Source organism: Pipistrellus kuhlii, unplaced genomic scaffold, assembly GCF_014108245.1.
Source record: "Pipistrellus kuhlii isolate mPipKuh1 unplaced genomic scaffold, mPipKuh1.p scaffold_m20_p_11, whole genome shotgun sequence".
NCBI lineage: Eukaryota > Metazoa > Chordata > Mammalia > Chiroptera > Vespertilionidae > Pipistrellus > Pipistrellus kuhlii.
In genome coordinates this window covers 22,352,832-22,377,437 of record NW_023425416.1, presented here as the reverse complement: position 1 = coordinate 22,377,437, position 24,606 = coordinate 22,352,832, and the positions used below count along the sequence as shown (strand labels likewise).

At 40.1% G+C, this 24,606-nt stretch overlaps 1 protein-coding gene and 1 pseudogene across 5 annotated transcripts in view; one reads left to right on the top strand and one right to left on the bottom strand.

The window, feature by feature from the left end:
• Positions 1-5,272: 5,272 nt before the first annotated feature.
• Positions 5,273-7,848, bottom strand: LOC118715244 (annotated as a pseudogene).
• Positions 7,143-24,606, top strand: part of TMCC1 (transmembrane and coiled-coil domain family 1) — a 110,544-nt gene continuing 93,080 nt past the window's right edge. Inside the window, exons 1-3 of one of the 5 annotated variants that reach the window (XM_036431189.2) lie at positions 7,143-7,275; positions 18,315-18,564; positions 23,265-23,324. The gene's annotated coding sequence lies outside the window, so the exon portion shown is untranslated. Of the gene's footprint in view, positions 7,276-18,311; positions 18,565-23,264; positions 23,325-24,606 lie in introns of all 5 variants that reach the window. The other 4 variants (XM_036431190.2, XM_045579207.1, XM_045579206.1 and 1 more) reach the window with 4 other exon arrangements.

Below are 24,606 nucleotides of genomic sequence, written 5' to 3'. Positions count from 1 at the left end.
AGGGTCCCAGGTTCGATTCTGGTTAAGGGCATGTACCTTAGTTGCTGGCACATCCCCAGTAGGGGGCGTGCAAGAGACAGCTGATCAATGATTCTCTTTCATCAATGTTTCTCTCTTTTCCTTTCTATAAAAAATCAATAAAATATTTATTAAAAAAAAAAAAAAAGATTACAACTTGCTTTATTGTGGAGGTCTGGACCCAAACTGGCGGTATCTGCAAGGTATGCTTGTATGGAGCAAACTGAAAGGTGAGTGGGTTCAGAACGACAGAGACAACCTCCTTGCACCACGGCGCTCGCAGCCCAGAGAGGAAAGCAGATGTTTAAGGGGGAAGTTACATGTGTGTTGGGCTAGGAAACGGGAACCTCAGGATGCTTGATGGTAGAAGCTGACCTTGACTATGGGGTCACGGAAGGCCTCATTGAGGAACTGGCATTTCATCTGAGACAGAAAGGTCAGCAGAGTTGAACAGAAAGGATGTTCCAGGCGCCAGAAATAGCAGAAACAAAGGTCCTGAGGTAAGAGAAACTAGCACAATAATTAGAAATTCAGTCCTAGCATATGATAAAATTGTCTTGCTTTCTTGGAGATAAAATTCCTTATGATCTTTGTTTGTTTGTTTTTGTTAGTCCTCACCTCAGGATATTTTTCCATTGATTTTTAGAGAGAGTGGGAAGGAGAGGAAGAAACAGAGAGAAACATGGATGTGACAGAGGCTCATCAATTGGTTGCCTCCCATGCACCCTGACCAGGACTGAGGACCAAGCTTGCAACTGAGGTACATGCCCTTGACCAGAATCAAACCCAGGACCCTTCAGTCTGCGGGTCTAATGCTCTATCCACTGATCCAAACCACTAGGGCCATGATAGTTTCAATGTTTACTTGCTCCAATATGTCTTTATTACTACATGATAGTTTTGTGGGTTTTTTTGCTCACTGTAGACCTTAACCAGTTTTAACTAAATTTTAATTTTGTGAATCTACACTTTTTACTGGTTATTTATATTAGCATAGTTAAATATATACTGAGAGATAGAGATTATTTGGAAATGTGACAAATTATTGCTACAAAGGTATCATAATACTTTAACAGAAGTAATATTAGATTTTACCAAACAATGTAAAGTTTTAGTTCCTCTGTATTCATTTTCCATCAACATTATCACTAATATTCATTAATGAGTTTTAAATGTAAATTTTAACAGTTGTTGCAGTTCATGTTCATTGTTATTTTTCAAATTACATGTCATCTGGTCCAGTGCTTTTCAAACTATAATATGCATACAAATCACCTGCAGGTTATGCTATATAATAAAAACTTTTATTAAAGTGATCTGGAGCAGGGCTGAGATCCTACATTTTTACCAAACTCCTAGGTAATGCTGATGCTGCTGGTCCAGGGACCACATTTTGAATAGTAAGGATCTAGATGAGAAGACCAAAAAGATCATTATTTTCTTTCAGTATTGAAAACTTTAAATTTTAAAATGACATTGCAATTTCCTATGCAGAATAAAAAGGAAATTGATTTAAAAATTTAGTTTGGATCCTAGCTGAGTTGTGGGATTTGCAACTGAAATCTCCTTTTTCTGATATTTTCTGTGTTGGAGAATTTGAAACCAATGTCAAGAGGCAATTCAACCAATGTTACTTATTTAATGAATTAATTTGTAATGAATTATAGTTGACATGCAATATTATATTAATTTCAGGTATATAACATAGTAGTTCAATATTTTCCTACATTGCAAAACGATCACCATAATAAATCTAGTTTTATCTGTCACCATACAAAGTTATTATAATATTATTGACTATATTTCCTATGCTATACATTATATCCCTGTGACTTATTCATTTCATAACTGGAAGTTTTCCTCTCTTAATCCCTTTTACCTATTTTGCCTGTCTCCGCCCACCCTCTTCACCCCTCATCTCTCTCCCCTTTGGCAACCACTAGTTTGTTCTTTGTGTCTATGATTCTGTTTCTGTTTTATTTTGTTAGTTCATTTGTTTTGTTTTGTTTTATAATCCACATATAAGTGAAATCATGTACTATTTGTTTTTCTTTTTCTGACTTATTTCATTTAGTATAATACTCTCTGGGTCCATCCATGTTGTTACAAATGGCAAGATTTCATTCTGTTTTATGGCTTAGTAATATTTCATTTTATATGTGTTCTGCAACTTATTTTAAAATCAGTAACTTATTTTTCAAGATTCATCCAGTTATACTTCAAATAATTTCTTAGTCCTTTTGAGTTTTTTAAGAGCATTATATACATCAACATTTTTTCTACATTGAATTTTCTGTATCATTTTGCTTAAATCATTAATTTTACTTGAAGCATCATGCCAAGTCAGTACTAAGCTAATGAATTTAGACATGTTTGAAAGTAGAACTTTGGCTAATATTTTAGGATCCATATTCTTTATTAATATAATCATAAAAAGATTGTTGCATACTGTTGTAACTGAGTGTTTACTGGCACGCTAATATCAATTCAATTTTTCTGTCACATGTTTAAAAGTGGTTTCAAATTTATATTCAGTGTTTTTCAATACACCCAAATGTCTAATTGAAACTGAAAAGCAGTCATACAGATTCTGGAAGATACTTTTTAAATTTGAATTTCTTTTTGCCCCTTTACCTCTCATCTTTCCTTCCATGTCTGGCCCCAGGCAACCACTGATCTGCTGTCACTATATCTTAGTTTGCATTTTTTAGAATTTTTTATAGAACTAGAGATCCGATGCATGAAATTTGTGCAAGGGGAGGGTCCCTCAGCCCAGTCTGCACCCTCTCACAGTCCAGGACCTCTTGGGGGATGTCTGACTGATGGCTTAGGTGTGCCCCCATCAGTTGGAGATCCTTAGTACTGCCACTGAGGTGGGAGTGGCTCCTGCCACTGCTGCTGCACTGGCCAGCCATGAGTCGGCTTCTGGCTGAGCAGTGCTCCCCCTGTGGAAGCACATTGACCATCAGGGGGCAGCTCCTGCATTGAACATCTGCCCCCTGATGGTCAGTCCGAGTCATAGCGACGGTCTTTCCTGGTAGTTCCACCATTAGGATCAATTTACATATTACCCTTTTATTACATAGGATTATACAGTATGTATTCTTTTGTTTTCAGCTTCTGTTGCTCAGTATAATGGAAGTATAAAAAGAAGTACAGCTCTAACCAGTTTGGCTCAGTGGATAGAGTTTCAGCCTATGAACTGATGGGTCCTGGGTTTGATTCTGGTCAAGGACATATGCCAGGGCTGCAGGCTCAATCTCCAGTATGGGGCATGCAGGAGGCAGCCGGTAAATGATTCTCTCTCTCGTCATTGATTATTTCTATCTCTCTCTCTCCCTCTCCCTTCCTCTTTGAAACCAATAAAAAAAAATTTTTTTTAAAAGAAAAGAAAAGGATGAGATCAGGGCTTCAAATTTCCAGCTCAAGCTACGCATAGATGACCTGAAAGCTTCTATTTCGATTTTGAAAGAAACCTTTAGTGCTGTGATTTCTGAAAACAAAACCCAGAGCCTCATTCTGCAAATGGCTAATAAGGATTATATTTCAACTCTTTGGCAGGCCCCTGTAGGTGAGTAACAGTGCAGACACTTAAGATTTTGGAGCAAAGCCCTGCCATTCTCTGTGATAACTAATCTCCTTTTGAGAAATAGCCTTTGGCTTGCTACCGAACCTTAGTAGATACTGAAGTCTTAACCACACGTCCGTCCTCAAGTTACCAGGTGACCTGAGCTACCCATCGTGAACTGAGTGTTGTCTAGTCTACCAGGCTATAAGGTTGTGCGAGCACAGCAGCACTCCGTTATCAACGAAACTGTCTTTATGAGACTGGGCTTGAGAGGGCCCTGAAGGCACAAGTTATGAGGAAGTGGGCCAAATGCCCATGGCACCTACTGCTATTTTATCGTCTCTCTTTCTCTCACTCAGACTACAATCTCATGGGGTATTCCCTCTGACTGGGGAAGAGAAAAAACCCAGTCTTGGTTATTAATAGTGTGATTTATGATGTTTCTACACAATATGCGGGCACTGAGTGAAAACAAACTGTTGCAGCACTATTGCCCCTTTCTGGGATTTCCTTGAAGAAAAATAGGAAAATGGGATGGGAGATGGGGATATCCAAAGAAAAGGACTACACACATTGAGCGAAAGGGTGTTATAGCCATGATGGCAGCAAAAATGTACTTAGGACTGTGAAACAAGGAAGGGCATAGAAGAAGCAACAAAGAAACCTAGGCTGGGCTGCTTTGACTTACTGAGAAGTCAGAGAAAAGGGTCCTTGGAGACAGGTTCAGGGGGTTAGCCCGGGACAAGCTGCTGCTGCCCATTGTTCCCCTGGTTGCAAGTCTCATAGAGGTTGGGGGATACGTGCCTGTGGGGGAATGGCAAAAGTATGCTCCTTGGAGGAAGAGCATACCCTGTATTCTTTGTCCTGAGCATATTTAACTCTTTCTTGCAGGTGAAATCTTAGGGGAGATTTCAGGGGAGGTTCTTAATAGAATATTCATCAGCTTTCCCAGTGTGCTCTTTTAGGGTCATGGTCTCCACTGATTGGTCAGTGCCTTTAGTCAATGTAATAGGTCCTGAGGCAACCACTGTGTTACTTGTCCGGTTTTTCTGCTTTTCTGGAGCTGAAATACAATTGAAGCCTAGATGTTATCTTTAGGGAGGAAAAGGTCAGGGGGTCTAAACCAAACCACATGACCAGTGATATGCTAGCAGCTAGGGGAAGATAGGTTCTTGTTTTCTCAATTTTGCCCCTTGCTAGTCATCTGGAACTTTCTGCCCTGGTGAGCTTCTGTACCTGGCCCATTGTCCTTGCTCTGCTCATGTCTAGCAAATTTCTTCTGATTTAGTGGTCCAGGAAATAAGCCACACAATAAGAGCTGGGGAAGTATTCTCTCTCTTCTATTTTCTGTAAGAGCACATGTAAGATTAGAATTCATTGTTCCTTGAATGTTTGGAAAAACGCCTGCCAAATAATCTAGATTATATGTATCTTTTATTAGAAGAATTAAAAATACCAATTCAGTTTCTTCATTGGCTAACTAGAGGCCTGGTGCACAAAATTCTTGCAAGGGTAGGGTCCCTAGGCTTGGCTGGTGATCAGGGTCTATCTGCGGAGCAACCAGCGGGCAGTTGAGGGTCTCCTAATGTTGGAGATGAGACCTGGAAGCATTCAGCAGTGTAGTGAGCAGGGCTTTATTACTTCTTTATTACTTCTGAATTATTTCTGAATAAACTGGTCCTGTGGCTATTGGGGAAGGGGAGGCTGACTTTGGTTTCTTTGATTCTTGGCTACTGCAGTTCAGCAAAGGATATGTAACGTCAGGGATCCTGTTAAGTGAGCTGTCAGAGTGGCCCGGACTGTGGTTGGAGTCTGGCTGAGGGTTTGATCACGCTGGTCACGTGCCCCTCCAGTCTTTCTGACATACGGAAAGTATTAATACACCTGGGCTACTATCAGAGCTACACCAGCCAGGATTCCAATCACGACGCCGGCAATAGCCTCATCTGAGAGGCCAGGACTTTGTAGTGTTGAGTCATATTGTACGTCCAGCCTGAGAGGGCCACTTTTCCTGGAACTGATAGGGTTGAAAACCTCACCCTGAAAATCCCCAGCATCCTCCCTCCTGGCGGGGTCTATGGTGAGGATGTTGTTGCCCTGGGACAGCTTCACCCTGTCCATGAGCAGGAGACTCTGGCTCTTGAAGAGCCACCGGATGAAGATCCCAGTGTCATCTATGAGACAGGTCCGGACCAGGGCGTCCTTATGCTGTGACTGTGGCATTGCTGGCTTGGATGGAGGGCTTTATACATGGAGCTGTCCAATTACTTGTTTGCTCCAAAAATCTTTCTCTAGGGCTTGTAGGGTGTAGTATTCTATATCCTTCAGGGTGACTTTCTGGAACAGCAGGGACCCATTGAGATACATTGTCTCTTGATTGTTTTTTGGAGACCCGGGGGTAATTTTTGGAGTGTCTATCACATGTGATACAATTAGAAGGTTGTTGTCTGTCTATACATTCCCCTTTGTATCAGATATAGCCTGCTAGATTCCCAGGAAGACTGGACAAGAAGCAGCACATCCTCCCCTTTAGCAGCATTGGACCTGCCCTGATTCAACAGTGAGTTGGGCAGTCGTGGGCAGGCTCCAGAAGGTTAAGAGTGAGTCGGCCATTAGGAGCCCCTGCCAGGGGATGCACCCTCTTGTCAGCAGGGCCTGAAGGGGACTCCATGGTGTCTGCTGTCTGTTCTGTCCCTTCCTCTGTGAGAAGAACCTGAGATCCAGAAACACTCACAGGCACTGCTCTTCTGACTGGTGGACTGATTATTATTATTATTATTTAAAACATTTCCTTTCTCCACCAGATCTAACTTCAGGAGATCATGTATTCTGTTTGATCCTCACATTGTACTCGCAGCAACTCGGGAACAGGGCCTAGTACAGGGAGGAGGCCTCAATACCTAAGTGATGAATACATACATGAATTAGGGAAATTAAATAATAAAGGGTTAGGCTGATGGCTGCTTGTGGGTCCCTTCAGTGGTAATGCCAGACGAGAAACAGGAACGGCCTTTGCCCTTTTCCTAGCAGTAGACCAAAACCCGCCAAATGGGAGGAGAAGGAAGAAGGCGGCGTTTGGATGCCAGGTAGAAAGAACAGGTGTATGACTCAGAGAGGCGGCCAGAAATCCGCTCACATCTGCATTGCTTGGGGGCCTCTCTCCCCAGAAAGAGGGACCAAAGCAGAGGGGAGCTCGGTTCTGGGAGCTTCGGCCGGGAGGAGTCCACCTGCAGCAGCTCAGCTACACCTGCAGCGTGGGCCCAGCTCAACCGCCCGGCGAGCGCGTGGGTGGGTGCGCGGCCGGGGGGCGGGGCCATGTGACCGGGGGGGCGGGGCCACGTGGGAGTGCGCCGGGGGGGGGGGCTGTTCCCACCCCCCGCTGCGTGCGCGCGCCCCGCCGCTGCCTCGCGCGTGCGCGCCGCGGGCCGGGGGCGGAGGTTGTGGGCGGTGACGGCGGGCGCACGCGCTCTCGCCTCCTCGAGCCGGCTCGCGCTCCCGCGCAGGGACCCGAGCGCCCGGTGGCGGCTGCGGCGGCGGCTGGGGCGGCTGAGGCGGCGTGGGGGGAGGGTCGGGAGGGGGGTTGGCCGGGGGGGATGGACCGGGCGCGGCGGCCGCAGCGGCAGGAGCCGGCGCCTGAACTCGAGCGGCCGTGCTGGCGGAGACGCCGGCTGCTCCTCCCCTCCCTGCCGGTGAGTGAGCGCCCCCGCCCCGGGTTGTGGCTGCGGCCGCGGCCCCTCATGGCCACTTCGGGTGAGAGTAGTCCGGGCAGCGTGGCCTGGCGGCGCTGCCGACGCGGGCCAGGCCTCCCCCCTCACGGCCTGGAGCGACTCGGACCCTCGGTCGCCCCCCCTCCCCCCAATCGGGGCTGAAGCCCGGGCCTAGGACTCCGACCCCCCCAACGTCCCGCCGCCGCCTGGCCTCCTTTCCCGGCTGGCCCCTCTGTCATTGTGACCCTGGATTTCTCTCACCCCCTCGCCTCGCCCCCTTCCCAGCGCTGGTGTCCGGGGCTGAGGGGCTGAGGGAAGGGAGGGGCGTGTGGAGTTGGGCCGAGGCCCGAGGGACTGTTGGGGAGCTAGTCTGGTGGCGGCGGTGGTGGTGGTGGTGTAGGTGGAGGTGGGTCTGAGGTCCTGGGAGCCCTCGCTCGCCCTCCCTGGCGTCCCCAGAAGTTGTCCACCAGGGCTCAGCCATTGCCACCTGAAACCAGTTCTGCACCTTTTGTTGTGATGTTGAACTTGTTGTCTAAGGGGGAGGAGGGAACCTGCTGTCCTGGGATCGGGAGCATAGGCAGTGTGCCCGGTGGGGAGCTAGGCTGACGGGGTTCGGGGTGCCTGTCACTAGCCTTTTTAAAAAGGGAAAATGGGCGTATCTTCCCTGAAGGGCCAGACATCCTTTACAGCTTGCAAACTCCCTCTCTAACCCTTTCATTCCCCTTTTCAGCCGTAGCAAAGCTGTGTGTAGTCTTGTCCAGCCATTTGGTTCATTCCTGAACCACGTTGATGGTGAGGGTGCCCCAGGTGGACCTGCAGCAGAGTTTCGTGAAGCAGCCCACTTGAGCTGTTGGCCAGTTCTCTCCCCCAACTCCTACCCCCCCTTTTTTTTGGTGACACCTGACACAGTAGACTTGGTAGATCCTAAGGCAATGCTTTTTGTAAGCTGACTTTTCAGCCTGACTTGTCATAAAGGAAAGGAAGATGAACACATAGACACTAATCCAAAATGGATGCTGTTAAGTCATCAGAGGTACCTGTACCACAAGCATCTCTATTGAAAGATCTGAATTCCTAAATTAGTTAAAAATTTTTTTTTAAAGTCACCCAGGGCTTAAAAAGCACTTTAATCCTCAGCCAGAACAGGTTTAAAATGAAGTGCAACTTTGATTTACTTATGTTTTCTGACCAGTATTTTAAAATTTGGAAGTGATTGGCTAACTAAATCCTTGTCTTTGAAGTACCCGTGTATAGAAATTGTTACCAAGCCCAGAGGAAAGAACCTTATGAAAATGTTAATGGTTACAGACAAGATTCCTTCAGGAGGTAGACACAGTTTTTCCTCCACTGTGTATTAGCAGAGTGAGACTCCACTGGGTGAGAAAGGTGAAGGGATAAGTACAAATTGGTAGTTACAAAATAGTCACAGGGGTGTAAAGTTCAGCATAGGGAATATAGTCAATATTGTTGTAATAACTATGGTGCCAGGTGGGTAATTGAATTATCAGGGGATCACTTTGTAATAAAACTGCTATGCTTGTATATCGGAACTAATCCTATATAATAAAAGTCTAGTATGCTAAGTGCCTGGCCCACTGGTCAGCCTTTCAACCAATCAAAACATAATATGCTAATGATATGCTAAGACCGCTCAACTGCTCGCTGTGATGTGCATTGACCACCAGAGGGCAGATGCTCTGACTGGTAGGTTAGCTTGCTGCTGGGATCCAGCTGATTGGGACTGAGAAAGATGGGCCGGGCATACCCTGGAGCCCTCCCACAGTCCCTTCCTGGTCTCAATTGTGCACCAATCGTGAACCAGTTGGGTCCCTTGGTCTGGCCTGTGCCCTCTTGCAATCTGGGACCCCTGAGGGGATATTGAAGAGCTGGTTTACGCCTGATTCCCGCCGGCCAGGCCGAGGGACCCCACCAGGATGCACCGGACCTCTAGTATAAAATAATATTGAATGTCAATTGTAATTGAAAAATAAAATTTAAAAAAGGTGAAACTTTGTGAGTAGGTGGTAGTTTTACTAGTGTCATGTAACAAAATATGACTATAGTTATGATTTTAACTTAACAATACCTTGTCCTCTACCAACAGAGTTGGCTTGTACAATATTTTTTGAAATCACACACCCACTCTCTAGTTAGTATGGAAAGATTAAAAAGCTGCTTCTGGTTAATGGGCAATAACCTTTTAATTTCTAAAGAGTTTTAAGCTGTTTACTGAGTAGTTTGCTGATCAGCATAGCAAAATTTTAGATCTTAAAAATTTATTAGTATGTGATCTAGATCTGTTATAATTATGGACATTTATTAAGATTTGACATGGTATGGGATACCCTGTACTATGTGTATGAAATTAGATTTCTCAGTATTTGCAGCTTAAGATAAACAGAAGTACAGTCAGCTGACACATGTTGTGACACCTTGAAGTAGTTGAGAGAATCTCATAAGCACCCACACACAAACTACAGTTTGATGAAGAAATCCAGTGTTCTGGATTACTTGGTGACTACCGTTACTCTAAGCTGTTTTGTACAAAAATATTTCTCCTTTTCTGTAAGAGTTTTTTATGCCTGTCTTACATGTACAAAACCTGTTTTGGCTGAGGACTTAAGTTTAAACTTCTTGATGTGGCATTTATGGATCATTCATTAATCATAAAATATTTATTGAGCTCTTATTTTGTTCCAGGATTTCTTCTAAGGACTGAGCTACAGTGAGGTAACAAAGCAGACAAAGTCCTGCCTTCATTGAGCTTTATTCTGTGTATGTCAGAATGAGGAAACAATAAGCAAATAGACAAGATAATTTCAGATAATGCTAAAAGTCAGTGATTAGCAAACTTTTTCTGTACAGGGCCAAAAAGTAAATATTTATGGGCTATATGGTTTCTGTTGCAGCTACTCAACTCTGTTATTTTAGTGTAGAAATGGTCACAGGCAGTAGTACATAAACAAACTTGTCTGTCCTACTTAAACTTGGGACACTGAAATTTGAATTGCATGTAATTTTCCCATATCACAAAATATTCCTTTTGATTTTTTTTTTTAACCATTTAAAAATGTAAAAACTATTCTTATCTCATAGGCCATACAAAATCTTTGGGCAAACTGGATTTGGCCTGTGGGCTGTAATCTGACCTTTTGTAGAAAGTTTCCTGCCCTGGCCAGTGTGGCTCAGTTGGTTGGGTGTTGTCCTGTGCACTGAAAGGTCACCGATTTGGTTCTTGGTCAAGGCAATATACACAGTTTGTGGATTTGATCCCTGGTCAGGGATCATCATACAGGAAATCAACCAGTCGATGTTTCTCCCATTGATGTTTCTCTCTCTCCCCCTCTTCTCTCTAAAATGAATAAAAATATATATGAAAAGAAAAGAAAAAGTTTTCTCCTCACTAAGGAGAAGGTATTTGATGCAAGAGTTTTCCTAGCAGAAGATCTGCAGGTGGAATTGAGCTTCTCTTATGTTCCCCTGCATTGAAGTTCTCCACATACCATGTCACTCTTGCCTTTGTGTCTTTTTACATTGTGTTGTTCTTAACTACCGTATTTTTCAGACCATAAGACGCTCCGGACCATAAGACGCACCAGTTTTTAGAGAAGGGAAATGAAGAAAAAAAGATTCTGAAACAAATAGTGTCCTAAAATATTTTATGTGCATTAAAACCCAACATCACAGTCATAACACATGTAATCAACCCTGTAAAGTAAACAGCAGCATTTAGAACCATTTTAGAGCTGGGCAAGCACACAGAGACCACACAGAGCCGGGCAAGTAAAAAAACTTTTTTTTTAAAGTATGTGTAGGCTATATTTGGACCATAAGACGCAGGGACTTTTCCCCCCCACTTCTGGGGGGAAAAAGTGCGTCTTATGGTCCGAAAAATATGGTAGGTTGTTCTCTTCCTGTCAGATATTTAAAGTCCACCCATTTATAGAATCTAAGACTTGAAAGAGATCTTAACTTCACACTCAATTGCTTTCTTAAAATGTTCTCAGTGATTTTTCAGCCTGTTTGAACACCTTTTACAACAGAAAATTCATTACTTTGAGGTAGCCTATGCTATTTTCAGATAGCTCTAATTGTTAGAGTGTTCTTCATGTTGTAATAGGATTCATCCTTTCCATGGTGCTGCCTTACACGGAGTAAGCCTGCACTGGGATTGCACCTCATCCCCAGGATTCGGTTCTAAAGTCACTGCATGAGACAAAAATCACATAAGATGAAAGCTATAGGAGAATTCCTTACATTATATAGTGTGAATGTTTTTGTATACTGTATATAATTGTATGCCATTCTTATGCATGCTACAGATTGAGAGCCACTGAGCTTGACTTCAGGAAGGAGCAAGAGGAAATAAATTATTATGTGGATATGTAGGCCTTCAAATATTCTTGCTTTTTAAAACATCTGTCAAATCCCTATCAGAGTGGGGGAGGGTAGATAATTTTAATGTGTTCCTGCTTCCTTGCATGGTTTGTTTTATTTTTACATTGAGCCTTTATTACATTAATAGATGTTTATATAATAGATATATTGTGAGTGTTAAATGAGATAATATGTAAGGAGGCATCTAGCACATGGTACATGGTTAATAAATTCAGGATTTGAATCTAAATTTTTGCTTCATTGGGCTCTCATTCACACTGTCCTTCGAAAAATTGAAGAACTAGGCCACCTGCTTCCTGTCTTTCCAAATAGGCATTTCCTGTTGTGGTTCTACTGAACATCTGTCACTCTCTATGTCCTTGAGTGTTGTTCACATTTTATCAGAGGTCAGCTAGTAAGTTAAATGGGTATATGATCTAACTCTCAGTTCTGTTACATGACCCTTCAAGTATTTGAATACTGCTATTATGTCTCTCTCTCTCTCTCTTTTTTAAATATATTTTATTGATTTTTTTACAGAGAGAAAGAAAGAGGGATAGAGTTAGAAACATCCATGAGAGAGAAACATGGATCAGCTGCCTGCTGCACATACCCTACTGGGGATGTGCCCGCAACCAAGGTACATGCCCTTGACCGGAATCGAACCTGGGACCTTTCAGTCAGCAGGCTGGTGCTCTATCCACTGAGCCAAACCGGTTTTGGCTATTATGTCTCTTAAGTCTTCACTTTTCTCAGGGTTAATTTCTTTCTTTTCTTTTTTTTTTTTTTTTTTAAATATGTTTTTATTGATTTCAAGAGGAAGGGAGAGTGAGAAAAGAGATAGAAACATCAATGATGAGAGAATTATTAATCGGCTGCCTTCTGGGATCAAGCCCGCAACCCGGGCATGTGCCCTTGAGCAGAATCAAACCTGGAACCCTTCAGTCTGAAGGCCAACGCTCTATCCACTGAGCCAACCAGCTAGGGCTGATTTAAAAGCACATTATTATTGATTTTAGAGAGGAAGGGAGAGAAAGAGAGAGATAGAAACATTAGTGATGTGAGACAATCATTGATCGGCTGCCTCCTACATGCCCCTCACTGGGGATGGGATTGAGCCCACAACCTGGCATATGCCCTGACCAGGTATCAAACTGTGATCTCCTGGTTCTTACGCTGATGCTCAACCACTGAGCCACACTGGCTGGGCCTGACTTTCCTTGATTTTAATGGCATTGGCAGTTTTGAAAATAACTGATCAGGCATTTTTGTACAAAATCCTTCAATTGGGATTTGTCTGATGTTTTTCTAAGGGATAGATTATATAGATATAATGTGAATTAGAAAGGAAGAACATAGAGTTAAAGTGTCATTCTTATCACATATCATGAGTACATATTATTAATATTACTTATCAATGTTAATGTTAACCTTGATCACCTAGGTTGAGGTAGTGTTTATTTTCTTCACTGTAACATTATCCTTTTGTTCTTCCCTTTCTGAATTGTAGAAGAAAGTCATTATGCATAGCCTTCACTTAATGAGTAATGAGTTATGCTTCACCTCCTTAAGGGTGGAATATCTATATAAATTTCTTTGCTCAAATTGTTCCAGCTTTGGTCATTGGGAGCTTTTTCTGTGGGCTCCTGTCTATCTTTCCTTTGACGTACTCTGATGATTGTATGTGAGCACTTTTCTGACACCATAAAACATTTCAGGCTCATCCTTTATATATCATGCTCTAATCCTGTAATTGATCATTTTTTCCGAGGAGCCATTATTGGAAATGGTATTAGAAACTATGGCCTGGGTGCTAAGTGTGCTAGTTGCAACTAGAGTATTGTTGTTTCCAGTGAGGTAGCAAAGAGAAATATGTGTATGTTAACCTATGTGAACATGTATATCTATAAATAGTTCTATATGTAACCACTTATATCTCTATATTAAGCTACACATGAATTCATACTGATGTGTACAACTCTAATTCCTTATCACATTAATCATTCTCGCTTCCTCCACTTTACCAGCAAGAAATTTGGCCATTCATTTACTTAATTCTTCAATTCCACTATACATCATATACATGGTTTTAGAATGGTTAGTATGTGCCCTTATGGGAAACAACTATATTAACTAGAGTACAGTGCTTGTGGATCCTTCGTTTTTGCTTTAGTCTTACAGATTCTCATTTCCAGCATTACCTAGGTTAGCACTATATTCTCCTTTGTGAGGTGGTTTCACATTTGCAGTACATTTATCATAGATTGTTTCGTCACATTCTGCATTCTATGCTGAGATCCCTTTACTTCTTAGATTATTATTTAAAACTTTGCATACATTGTTTATACTTTGTGCTTTAAAGTTATATGGGTTTTGACAAAGTTCTTTAAAACAAAATTTTTATTGATTTTTTTTAGAGTAGGGGTGTCGAACTCAATCAGAGAAGGGGCCAAAATCTAAAATCCAGCCTAAATCGTGGGCCGAATGGTTTACTGAACAGTCATAAACTGTCATTGTGATGGAAATGCAGCGGAGTGCAGTGATGACAGCGCGGTGCGGGCCACATTGCAAGGCCTGGCGGGACGGATTTGGCCCGCGGGCCTTGTGTTTGACACGTGTTTTAGAGAGAGAGAGGGAGAGAGAGAAACATCAATTGGCTGTCTTCTGCAGGCCCCCTACTGGGGATCAAGCTGGCAACCTGAGCACATGCCCAGACTAAGAATCGAACCAGCAACATTTTGGTATACAGGACAATTCTCAACCAACTGAGCCACACTGACCAGAGCTACAAACTTTTAATATATTTGGCATTACAGTATCATATAGAATAGTTTCACTGCTCTAAAAAATTTGTGCCTCATCTATTTAATTCCCCCCACGCCACTAATCTTTTTACTGACTATACAGTATTGCCTTTTCCAGAACAATACATTTTATATTACTTTTTAACTTATTACTTTTCAAGAGAGAGAGGGGAAGAAAGAAACCTCACTTTGTTGTTCTACTCATTCATGTATTCACTGTTTCTTTTTTTGTTGTTAATATTTTTTCCTTTGATTTTTTTTTTTTTAAAGAGTTGAAGGGAGGAAGACAGAGAGGGAGACAGATGGAGAGAGGGGGGGAGAGAGAGAGAGAAACATCAATTTGAGAGAGAGATATCAATTGGTTGCCTTCCATATGTGCCCTAATCGGGGCCAGAGGTCAAACCTGCAAACCAGGTATATGCCCTTGACTAGGAATCAAACCCGAGACCCTTGGGTGCAAGGCCAAAGGTCTAATCACTTGGCCACACCAGCGAGGGCCACTGGCTATTTCTTGTATGTGTGTGTCCTGACTGGGGATCAAACCCACAACCTTGGTATATCAGGATGATGTTCTAACCAACTGATATAGCTGGCAAGGCCCAGAATATTAAATTTTCAAAAGTATTTTTTAATTATTTTAATGAATACAGCATTTTTTTAAGTAGTGGGAGATACAGGTATTAGATAACTAATTAACACTTGGGGACTTTTCTTTTGTATTGAGGTAAAATTCACATAACAAACTTCTTAATATTAACTATTTGGAATATACAGTTTAGAGGCTTTTAGTTCATTCACAATCTTGTGCAACCACTACCACCATCTAATTGCAAATCATTTTCATCACTACTAAAAGAAACCCTAGCAATCCCTAGGCTGATTTTTATTCCTATGGATTTACCTATTCTGAACATTTCACTTAAATGGGGAGACGTAACATATGGCCTTTGTTTCTGGCTTTTTTTACTTAATATTTTTAAGGTTCCTCCATGTTGTAGCATGTTTCAGTACTTAATTTCTTTCTTATGGGTGAATAATAACCCATTATATAGTTAAAGCACATTTTGTTCGTGTATACATTCTTTTTTAAAAAATATATTTTGTTGATTTTTTTTACAGAGAGGAAGGGAGAGAGATAGAGAGCTAGAAACGTCGAAGAGAGAGAAACACCGACCAATTGCCTCCTGCACACCCCCTACCGGGGATGTGCCCGCAACCAACGTATGTGCCCCTGACCGGAATCAAACCTGGGACCTTTCAGTCCACAGACTGATGCTCTACCGCTGAGTCAAACCGGTTTCTGCTGTGTATACATTCTTTAGTTGATGGACATTTGAATTGTTTTCACTTTTTGGTATTACGAATGCTGCTGCTGTGAACATTCACGTAACAGTTTTTTAAAAAATATGTTTTTTTATTGATTTCAGAGAGAAGAAGAGAGAGAGAGAGCAGGATAGAAACACTAATGATTAGAGAAAATCATTAATTGGCTGTCTTCTGCATACCCCCCACTGGGGATCGAGCCTGAAACTGGGCATGTGCCCTGACCTGAACTGAACTATCATTTGATTGGTTGATGTTCAACCACTGAGCCACCCTCATGGGCTCATGTATCAGTTTTTGTTGAACATATGTTTTAAAATGCTTTTGTATTTTCTTTTTTAAAAACCCTCACCAAGGATATTTTTTCACTGATTTTTTTACCAATAGAGAGAGGGAAAGACAGAGAGAAACATCAATGTGAGAAACATGTGCAGAAGGCAACAATTATTGTAGTTGCCTCCTGCACATGTCCTGACCAGGGCCAGGAACCTGCAATTAAGTTACGTGCCCTTCACTGAATTGAACCCAGGACCCTTTAGTCCGAAGGTCAATGCTCTATCCACTAAGTCAAACCAACTAGGGTATGAATATATTTTCTTTTTGAAAAGTTTTATCTTTCCCAGTGGCTTATTTGGGGTGAAATGCTAATAGAAGGGTACTTTGTCTTGGTATAATAATCATCAATAAATACTGAAATCACATAATTTTCCTGTTGTCATTATGGAGTAAAGGATTTTGATCCAGATGGGGTAATAGTAGGTAGCCTTCCCTTAGAATTCTGTTGGAGAAATATCTTGAATTACATTGTGTTCCATTGTGTTCTACTCTCCTTTTGAGAGTAGCAAGTAGTCTTTCATTGTGAAGTTGGATTATACCATTTGCTTGTGGTCTTAATGAATATCTGAGTATCTGGATTATGTTTAGCATTATGTATTCAGAGGGATAGTAGGCAGGATTCCCATTCTGTAATCTATTTGGCATCATTGATGTTACAAGGGCTTTATTCTTACCACATTCCCTCTGAGATTTGGACTATAATAGAGTAGCATTAAATATTTGTGTTTTCTTATTTTGGCACCCAACCCTGAAGCTTTGTTTTGCAGTTGACACCTTTGCCTCGATAGATTCCTTTTCGAATTGCAAAAGTTTTCTTATTTTGCAAGGGTAACCTGACCCAATCCATTGAAACCTACTGTTTTTCAGACTTCTTGAAAGCAAGGAATAGTCTTTGCTATCTTTATAGCTTATTTCTAAGTGACTTTGGGATTCCCTGGAGGTAACGGAAAATATATAAGTTATATATTAACCACCATCAAACTATCCCAAGGAACTTCACTGTAGGCAAGCCCTTTAAAAAGGTTTATGTAATGAACACTGGGCCGGAACCAAGATGATCTCTATTACTAAACAAATAGTTTGTACCTGTTTGTTTGGTTGGTTTTTGTACTTCTTTTTATAAAAAGATAATATTGACTCTAATTTATAAGAATGTTGTGATGGGAAATCTCTTCTAGTAAGGTACTTCTTTTTTTTTAAGACAGGCATTTGGGAAGAGATGTATTATGAAAATTCTTGTTAGTGCTTTTTTTTCTTTATTTTAGTAATGTAACTGAATCTCCTCTCAAAATAAAAGCCTCTGTCAAGTACAGTATGTGTATTTATATTTTCAGTGCTCTTCAATTTTCCGTATAGTTACAGATTTCTACATGGTACATTTTACTTCTGAATGAAGGACTTTTTTTTAACATTTAATGTGGAACAGGTTTGCTGGTGATAAATCCTTTCAGCTTTTGTATATCTGAAGAAGTCTTTAATTTGTCTTGATTAATTTCTTTTACCAGGTCATTAGTCTTACTATAAAAAACGTGAAATAGCCAAAACCGGTTTGGCTCAATGGATAGAGCGTCGGCTTGGGGACTGAAGGGTCCCGGGTTCGATTCCAGTCAAGGGCATGTACCTTGGTTGCGGGCAAATCCCCAGTAGGGGGTGTGTAAGAGGCAGCTGATCGATGACTCTCTCTCATCGATGTTTCTAACTCTCTACCTGTCTCCCTTCCTCTCTGTACAAAATCAATAAAATATATTTAAAAAAACAAACAAACATGAAATAGCTGGATCACCTGCTGAAGTGTACCTTTGTTGTTGTTTTTTATATATTTTTTTTTATTGATTAGAGAGAGATAGGGGAAGTGAGAGAAACATCAATTTGTTGTACCGCTTATTTATGCATTCATTGGTTGCTTCTTGTATGTGACCTGACGAGATCAAATTTGGAACCTTGGCTTATTGGGACTACACTCTAACCAGCTGAGCTACCTGGCCAGGACTGACATGTACCTTTGATTACTGCTGTCTTTGATAACCCCATTGTCAGTTGGTTCGCCCACTTGTATTTACTTCCACTTGATCTTTTAATATTCACTAATACCAACTTGAAAAATTTTGAGACTAATGAGTGGTAATTGTTTGCTAGCATTCAGTAGTGTTTCTTTATCCTCTTACTCCTTTGTCCCAGCAGGTATTACTCTCTTCAGAAGACACAACTGCAGTTAGCAATTTCTTCAGATGCCGACACTTGGTGAACAGCTGGTCTTGATCACAAGATTTACAAGACAGTCTCCATCCTCCCAGATTGGATCTCTTTTCATATGGATCTTCTATTTCTATGTCTTTTTTAAAAATAACTTTTTTGGGAACATTTTGGATTACAACGTTTCATCCTCATCTATGCAAAGAAAGGAAAGCTGTTGTGCTGGGATTTTGAGGAGGTATGTGTGTTTTTTAATTTTATTATAAAATTGCATCACTTAGGCAGTCAGAGCACTATAAAATAATGATACCTTAACTTGCCTGTTTAGAATTCAGTTCTCAATCACTGGTTTCATCTACCCTTCTATTCTTCCTTTTTCTAGCAATTGTCATAGCTTAATAAGAACTTTTTTGGTGTGCATTATAACAACTAATTCCTTAAATTCTTCCTAAATGTCCTTGGACTCTGTGTTAGACTTATACTAATAAGTGACAGGAAACAATTTGAATTCTTATTCCTCAAGTTGAGATTGTGACTTTTTTGAACTGAGTTTGTTTCCATTCTGCATAGAAACTGAGTGGTTTGGGAAAACTTAGTATCTTCAGCATAATATATGGCTATGTGATTTTATAGTCTGTTTCAATATCATTTGAAAGAGGAAGTATGATAGTGTAGAAATCAAGAGACTTCATTTCACTTTTGACATTACTATATCATACTTTGAGGGTTAAAGTATGTTTTCTGACCTCTAGGCTTTTTGTTATTTGCTTTACACAGACCTCAAGGGATTGTTGAGAATCAGATGAGAACATTTGTGTGGAAGACTATTTTGTTGATATATACTGAATGGCCAAATTATTATGATCTCTGGTATAATAATCTGGCCACTCCGAGTGTGTGTGTGTATGTGTGTATTAGAGGCCTGCTGCATGAATTTGTGCATGGGAAGGGTCTGACCAGCCTGGTTAGGGGGAGGGGACATGGGTGGTTGGCCGGCCTGCCTGTTGGTCAAACTCCTGGTTGAGGGGACCATTTGTGTATTAGCCTTTTATTATATAGGTTATACATTGAGTGGCCAGATTATTGTGCATTCAGAGATCATAATAATCTGGCCACTCAGAGACATACTATATTTGGAACAATATAAAAGATCAACAAAACCAAGAGTTTGTTCTTTGAAAGGATAAACAAGATTGATGAACCTCTAGCCAGGCTTACCAAGAAGCAAAGAGAGAGGACCCAAATAAAATCAGAAATGGAAGAGGAGAAATAACAATAGACCCCACAGAAATACAAAGGATTGTTTAAAAATATTATGAGCAACTCTATTCCAACAAACTGGACAACCTGGAGGAAATGAACTTATTCCTAGAAAAGTACAACCTTCCAAAACTCAATCAGGAAGAATCTAAAAATCTCAATAGGCCAATAACTATGGAAGAAATTGAAGCAATCATTTAAAAGCTTCCAGCAAACAAAGGTGGGGCCAGAGGGCTTCACTGGGGAGTTTTACCAAACATTCAAGGAAGAACTAAAACCTATCCTCCTCAGACTATTCCAAAAAATTCAAGAGGAAGGAACACTTCCACGCTTCTTCTATGAAGGCAGCATCACCCTAATACCAAAATCAGATAAACACAACACAATGAAAGAGAATTACAGGCCATTATCCCTCATGAACATAGATGCCAAAATCCTCAACAAAACTCTGGCAAATCAGATCCAATAGTATATCAGAAAGATCATACACCATGACCAAGTAGGATTTATCTCAGGGATGGTACAATGTCCGCAAATCAATAAACATGATACATCACATAAACAAATTGAGAGAGAGAAACCACATAGTCATATCAGTAGATGTAGAAAAAACATTTGGCAAAATCCAAAACCCATTTTTGATAAAAACTCTCAGCAAGGTGGGAATAGAAGGATCATACCTCAACATAATAAAAGCCATATATGACAAACCCACAGCCAACATCTTACTCAATGGGCAAAAACTAAAACCATTTTCCCTAACAACAGGAATTTTGTATTAATCTGTTAGGGGTTGGGTTATGTTTGAAGCTTATTATTGCTATCATTATCAGAGTTGACATATATAGTTTCCATCAGAACCAGAGGCTTCAAATTTCCCTAATGTCTTTTATCTCACTTGGCTTTGAGTTTTCTCTTTGTGCTGTTTCTCAGAGTGTATCTGTCTCTTGCAGCTGTGTTCCACTGTTATTTTTGCTCAAAACTTGTTGACATGGTAATGGAGAGTGAGGGAGTTCTGTAATGATCTATTAGCCTCATATTTACGCAGGTATTAGAACCTGGGTTTTTAAATATATATATATTTATTGATTTCAGAAAGGAAGGAAGAGGGAAGAGAGAGAGAGAAACATTAACAACGAGAGAGAATCATTGATTGGCTGCCTCCTGCATGCCCCTGCAACCTGGGCAATGTGCCCTTGACAAACAGAATCTGGGTCTCGGAAGTGTAGCTTTCACAAGACTTTCCACTTTACTTTCAGGGGTGGAGTGTCTACCTTTTCTTTTTCCCCAAATGGTGTCTAGGATAGATTTTTAAAGCCATTTCTTTTTTAGCTAAGATTTTTAAAGCCCTTTTAAAAGCCCTTTCCCCCCTCTGCATTGAGGTTATTTTTTCTTTAGAGAGAGAGTGGAGATTGGGTATGTCAATCTCCTTTCCTTTCCTCTAGCTATAGTAAGATTCTTACCTGTGTTCTCGGGATACATAGGCCTTGAATAATTTTTCCTTGCAGATTAAGCCTTTTATTCTGTAGGGAAATAGGGGAAATAGATCTGGGTTTATTGGCAGTGCCTACTATTCTACTCTTCAAGTTCCTGAGGGCAGGAATGAGGAGCTTTCTTTGATTTTTCCCACATCCTATCCCGTCCCCCATTAGTAAGCCTTTTGAAATTCTGGCCTGTAATAGGGTGGGAATTCTCTTATGATTATATCCCTCAGGAACTTTACACTCTCATGTTAACTCATATTCAGTCTTTAGCAATTTGTCAACATTTGTGGTTTAATCTTTCTAACTGCAGTGGGATTCATCCTTGCTCTTGTGACTGTTTCCTTTAGTTAGAGAGAAGGCTTTTTCCTCATTTAGGGTTTTAGTTGCTTTGTCCATCCAAGCCCGATTGCCTAGAGGTTGGGTTAGTAGAAAATGGGGGGAGGGGAGAGTAATTTCATCCACTCTCTTAACCTTAGGAATACACTTTGTGGTTATAGAATAACTTGTGAGATTTGCCTTAGTACTCAGCATATAATAAGTTTTTATAAATGGTCATTTGTGCTTATTTGTTCTGCAATTATTGGGTGCTTTGTCATATGTCATATGAATGTCTATTTAGGTGCAGTTTGTTAATCATGCTATTCAGATTTATATTTTTTTCTATTTACCCCCTTTTTTGGGTCATTACCAACTACTGATAGTAATTTCCTTATTATGCTTATGGATATTTTTCACTTGTAATTTTGCTAAGTTTTAGAGGCTATATTACTATATGAATACAGATTTTTACATTGTTATATCTTTCTATAAATTATAATTCTGTTAATGTTTTGTGTATTAAGCCAGAGCAATTTTCTTTGTGTTTGTATGATTTTTTCCATACTTTTTATTTTTAGATATAATTCTTGAATTTTGTTTATTTATTTATTTTTGGTTATAATTTTTAAATTATAGTTTGCATTTACTGTTTTGTATTAGTTTCAGGAGTACAGCATAGTGCTTAGACAATCATATACTTTACAAAGTTCCTCCTGTTATTTGTAGTACCCACCTTTTAAACAATTTAGTTTAATAATTTTTATCTTTTGATCTAGTTACATTCAGTATAATTACTGGAATGTTTGGGTTTACATTTGACATCCTACATTTTGCTATTTATATGTTCCACTTTTTTTGTGATTGTGCTCCCTCTTTTTGCATTTACTTGGGTATTTTAATTCTGTTTTTTCTTTTTTCAAATTGATTTTAGAGTGGGAGGGAGAGGAAGAGAGAGACATCAGTGGTGATAGAGAATCACTGAGTGGCTGCCTCCTGCATACCCCCTACTGGGGATTGCTGCAACCCGGGTATGTGCCCTGACCAGGAGTCAACTGATGACCTCCTGGTTCATAGGACAATGCTCAACCACTGAGCCACATGACCAGACCTATTTTTCCTTTCTATTAGTATAGAAGTTATATACTCTTTTCCTCTTTCTTAAATGTTTATCCTAGAAATTGAAACATGTATTTTCTTTCTTTTTTGAAGTGTGAGAGTTTTTTTTAATACATGATGTAGTCGTGAGGTACAAATTCAAAATATACACAGGTTATATTATAGAAAGACCTATCACATCTGCCCACTAGCTGCCCAGTTCTTTCTAGATGACTCAGATGTGTATCCACCTTATAGTCATCTTGCATCCTTACTGGCCCCCAAACATACTGTATTTACTTTTTTTTTTTTTTTTTTAATATATATTTTATTGATTTTTTACAGAGAGGAAGGGAGCGAGATAGAGAGCTAGAAACATCGATGAGAGAGAAACATCGACCAGCTGCCTCTTGCACACCCACTACTGGGGATGTGCCCGCAACCAAGGTACATGCCTTTGACCAGAATCGAACCCGGGACCTTTCAGTCCACAGACCGACGCTCTACCACTGAGCCAAACTGGTTTCGGCAATAAAATATTTTTTTAAATGTTATGAAGAATTACCCTATTTCTATTAATGATAGAGAAATGTTAACATACTAAGTTTTATATATACTAAGTTTTTTACTTTGTGTATGTAATAGATAATAAGTAATAGATAATATATACTAATGTTAACATACTAAGTTATATATACTAAGTTTTTTTCTTTGTGTATGTAATAGATAGTAAGTTCTCCCCTCTAAGTTTCCCACTTAATTCTTAATGTTTGCTTTTCAGCTTTTCCTAAAAGGATTCCTGTATACTTTGGAAGTGCTTGAGGAAGAGTGATATAGGGAAGTAAGTATCCAACTCTTTATAGTCAATGAAATAACTGGTTCACTGCCAAACCAAAAAGCTTTGGATACCATACCTATTAAAAAAAAAAATATATATATATATATATATATACACACACACACACACACACACACACACACAAATATATATGAAAAACTTAAAGGCAGAAAAGAAAAAGGATTTTTGTATATAAATTGGAATTTTTTTAAAGCACCCTCATAAACATTTGACAGATTTTAAAAACACAAATTTTAACTTCTTTTTTTAAAATTTATTGATTAAGGTATTACATATGTGTCCTTATCCCCCATTAACTTACTTCTGATACTAATTCAGAACAACTTGTTTCTTGAATGTGAACTAATGGTGTATTGTATTTTGGCAAAATGGTTCTATAAGAATTTTTAAAAATTCTGAGACTTTAACAAGTTACCTTAAATGTCTGGTATGTAGGTGGCTTTTTCTCCTCTTTTTCCCTTTTCACTCCTTCACCCTATCCCCTTTCTGCCATATCCTTCTGTTCCTTTTTCTTTTCCTACTTCCTCTGGTTTACTTATAAGAACTCTACTTTTCAGAGAAGCTGAATGAATAAAAGAGAAGCCAACATTTCCCTTCTTACAAAAGCACACTTACTTTGTAGTTGAACTTGTGTTAAACTAGGGGTCTCAATATAGTTATTCAGGGAATTTTATAAACTGAGCAACAGTTATTATTTATTTGAATTTTACAGAATAGAGGATTCCTAAAAAACTTTGCCATTGTTGAATTTCTTTAGTGTTTGCAATCTTCCTCCCTCTTTTCCCCTTCCTCCACTTAAAACGATATGAATGGCCTTTAATGGTTGCAACGGGAAATGGAAAAGGAAGGGGATATGGCAGCTCTGGCTCCTGTGGCGGCTTCACATTCTGTGGCTACCCTCCCTTTATTTTTTTTGTATATATTTTTTTTGATTTCAGAGATAGTAAGGGAGAGGGAGAGAGAGAAACATCAATGTTGAGAGCATCATTGATCAGCTGCCTCCTGCACATCCACTACTAAGGATCAAGCCCACAACTGCGGCATGTGCCCTGATTGGGAATCGAACTGTGACCTCCTGGTTCATAGGTTGATACTCAACCACTGAGCTACACTGGTCAGGCTTGTGCTTGCATTCTTACTGTCAGCAATTTTACAGAGTTAAATATTGCAACTTTACTGCCTTTGGTAGTTTTGGCACAGCATTTGACTTTCCTTAATTTTTGTCTTATATTGAAAGGTGGTGGCCTTAATATTTTCTGTTGGC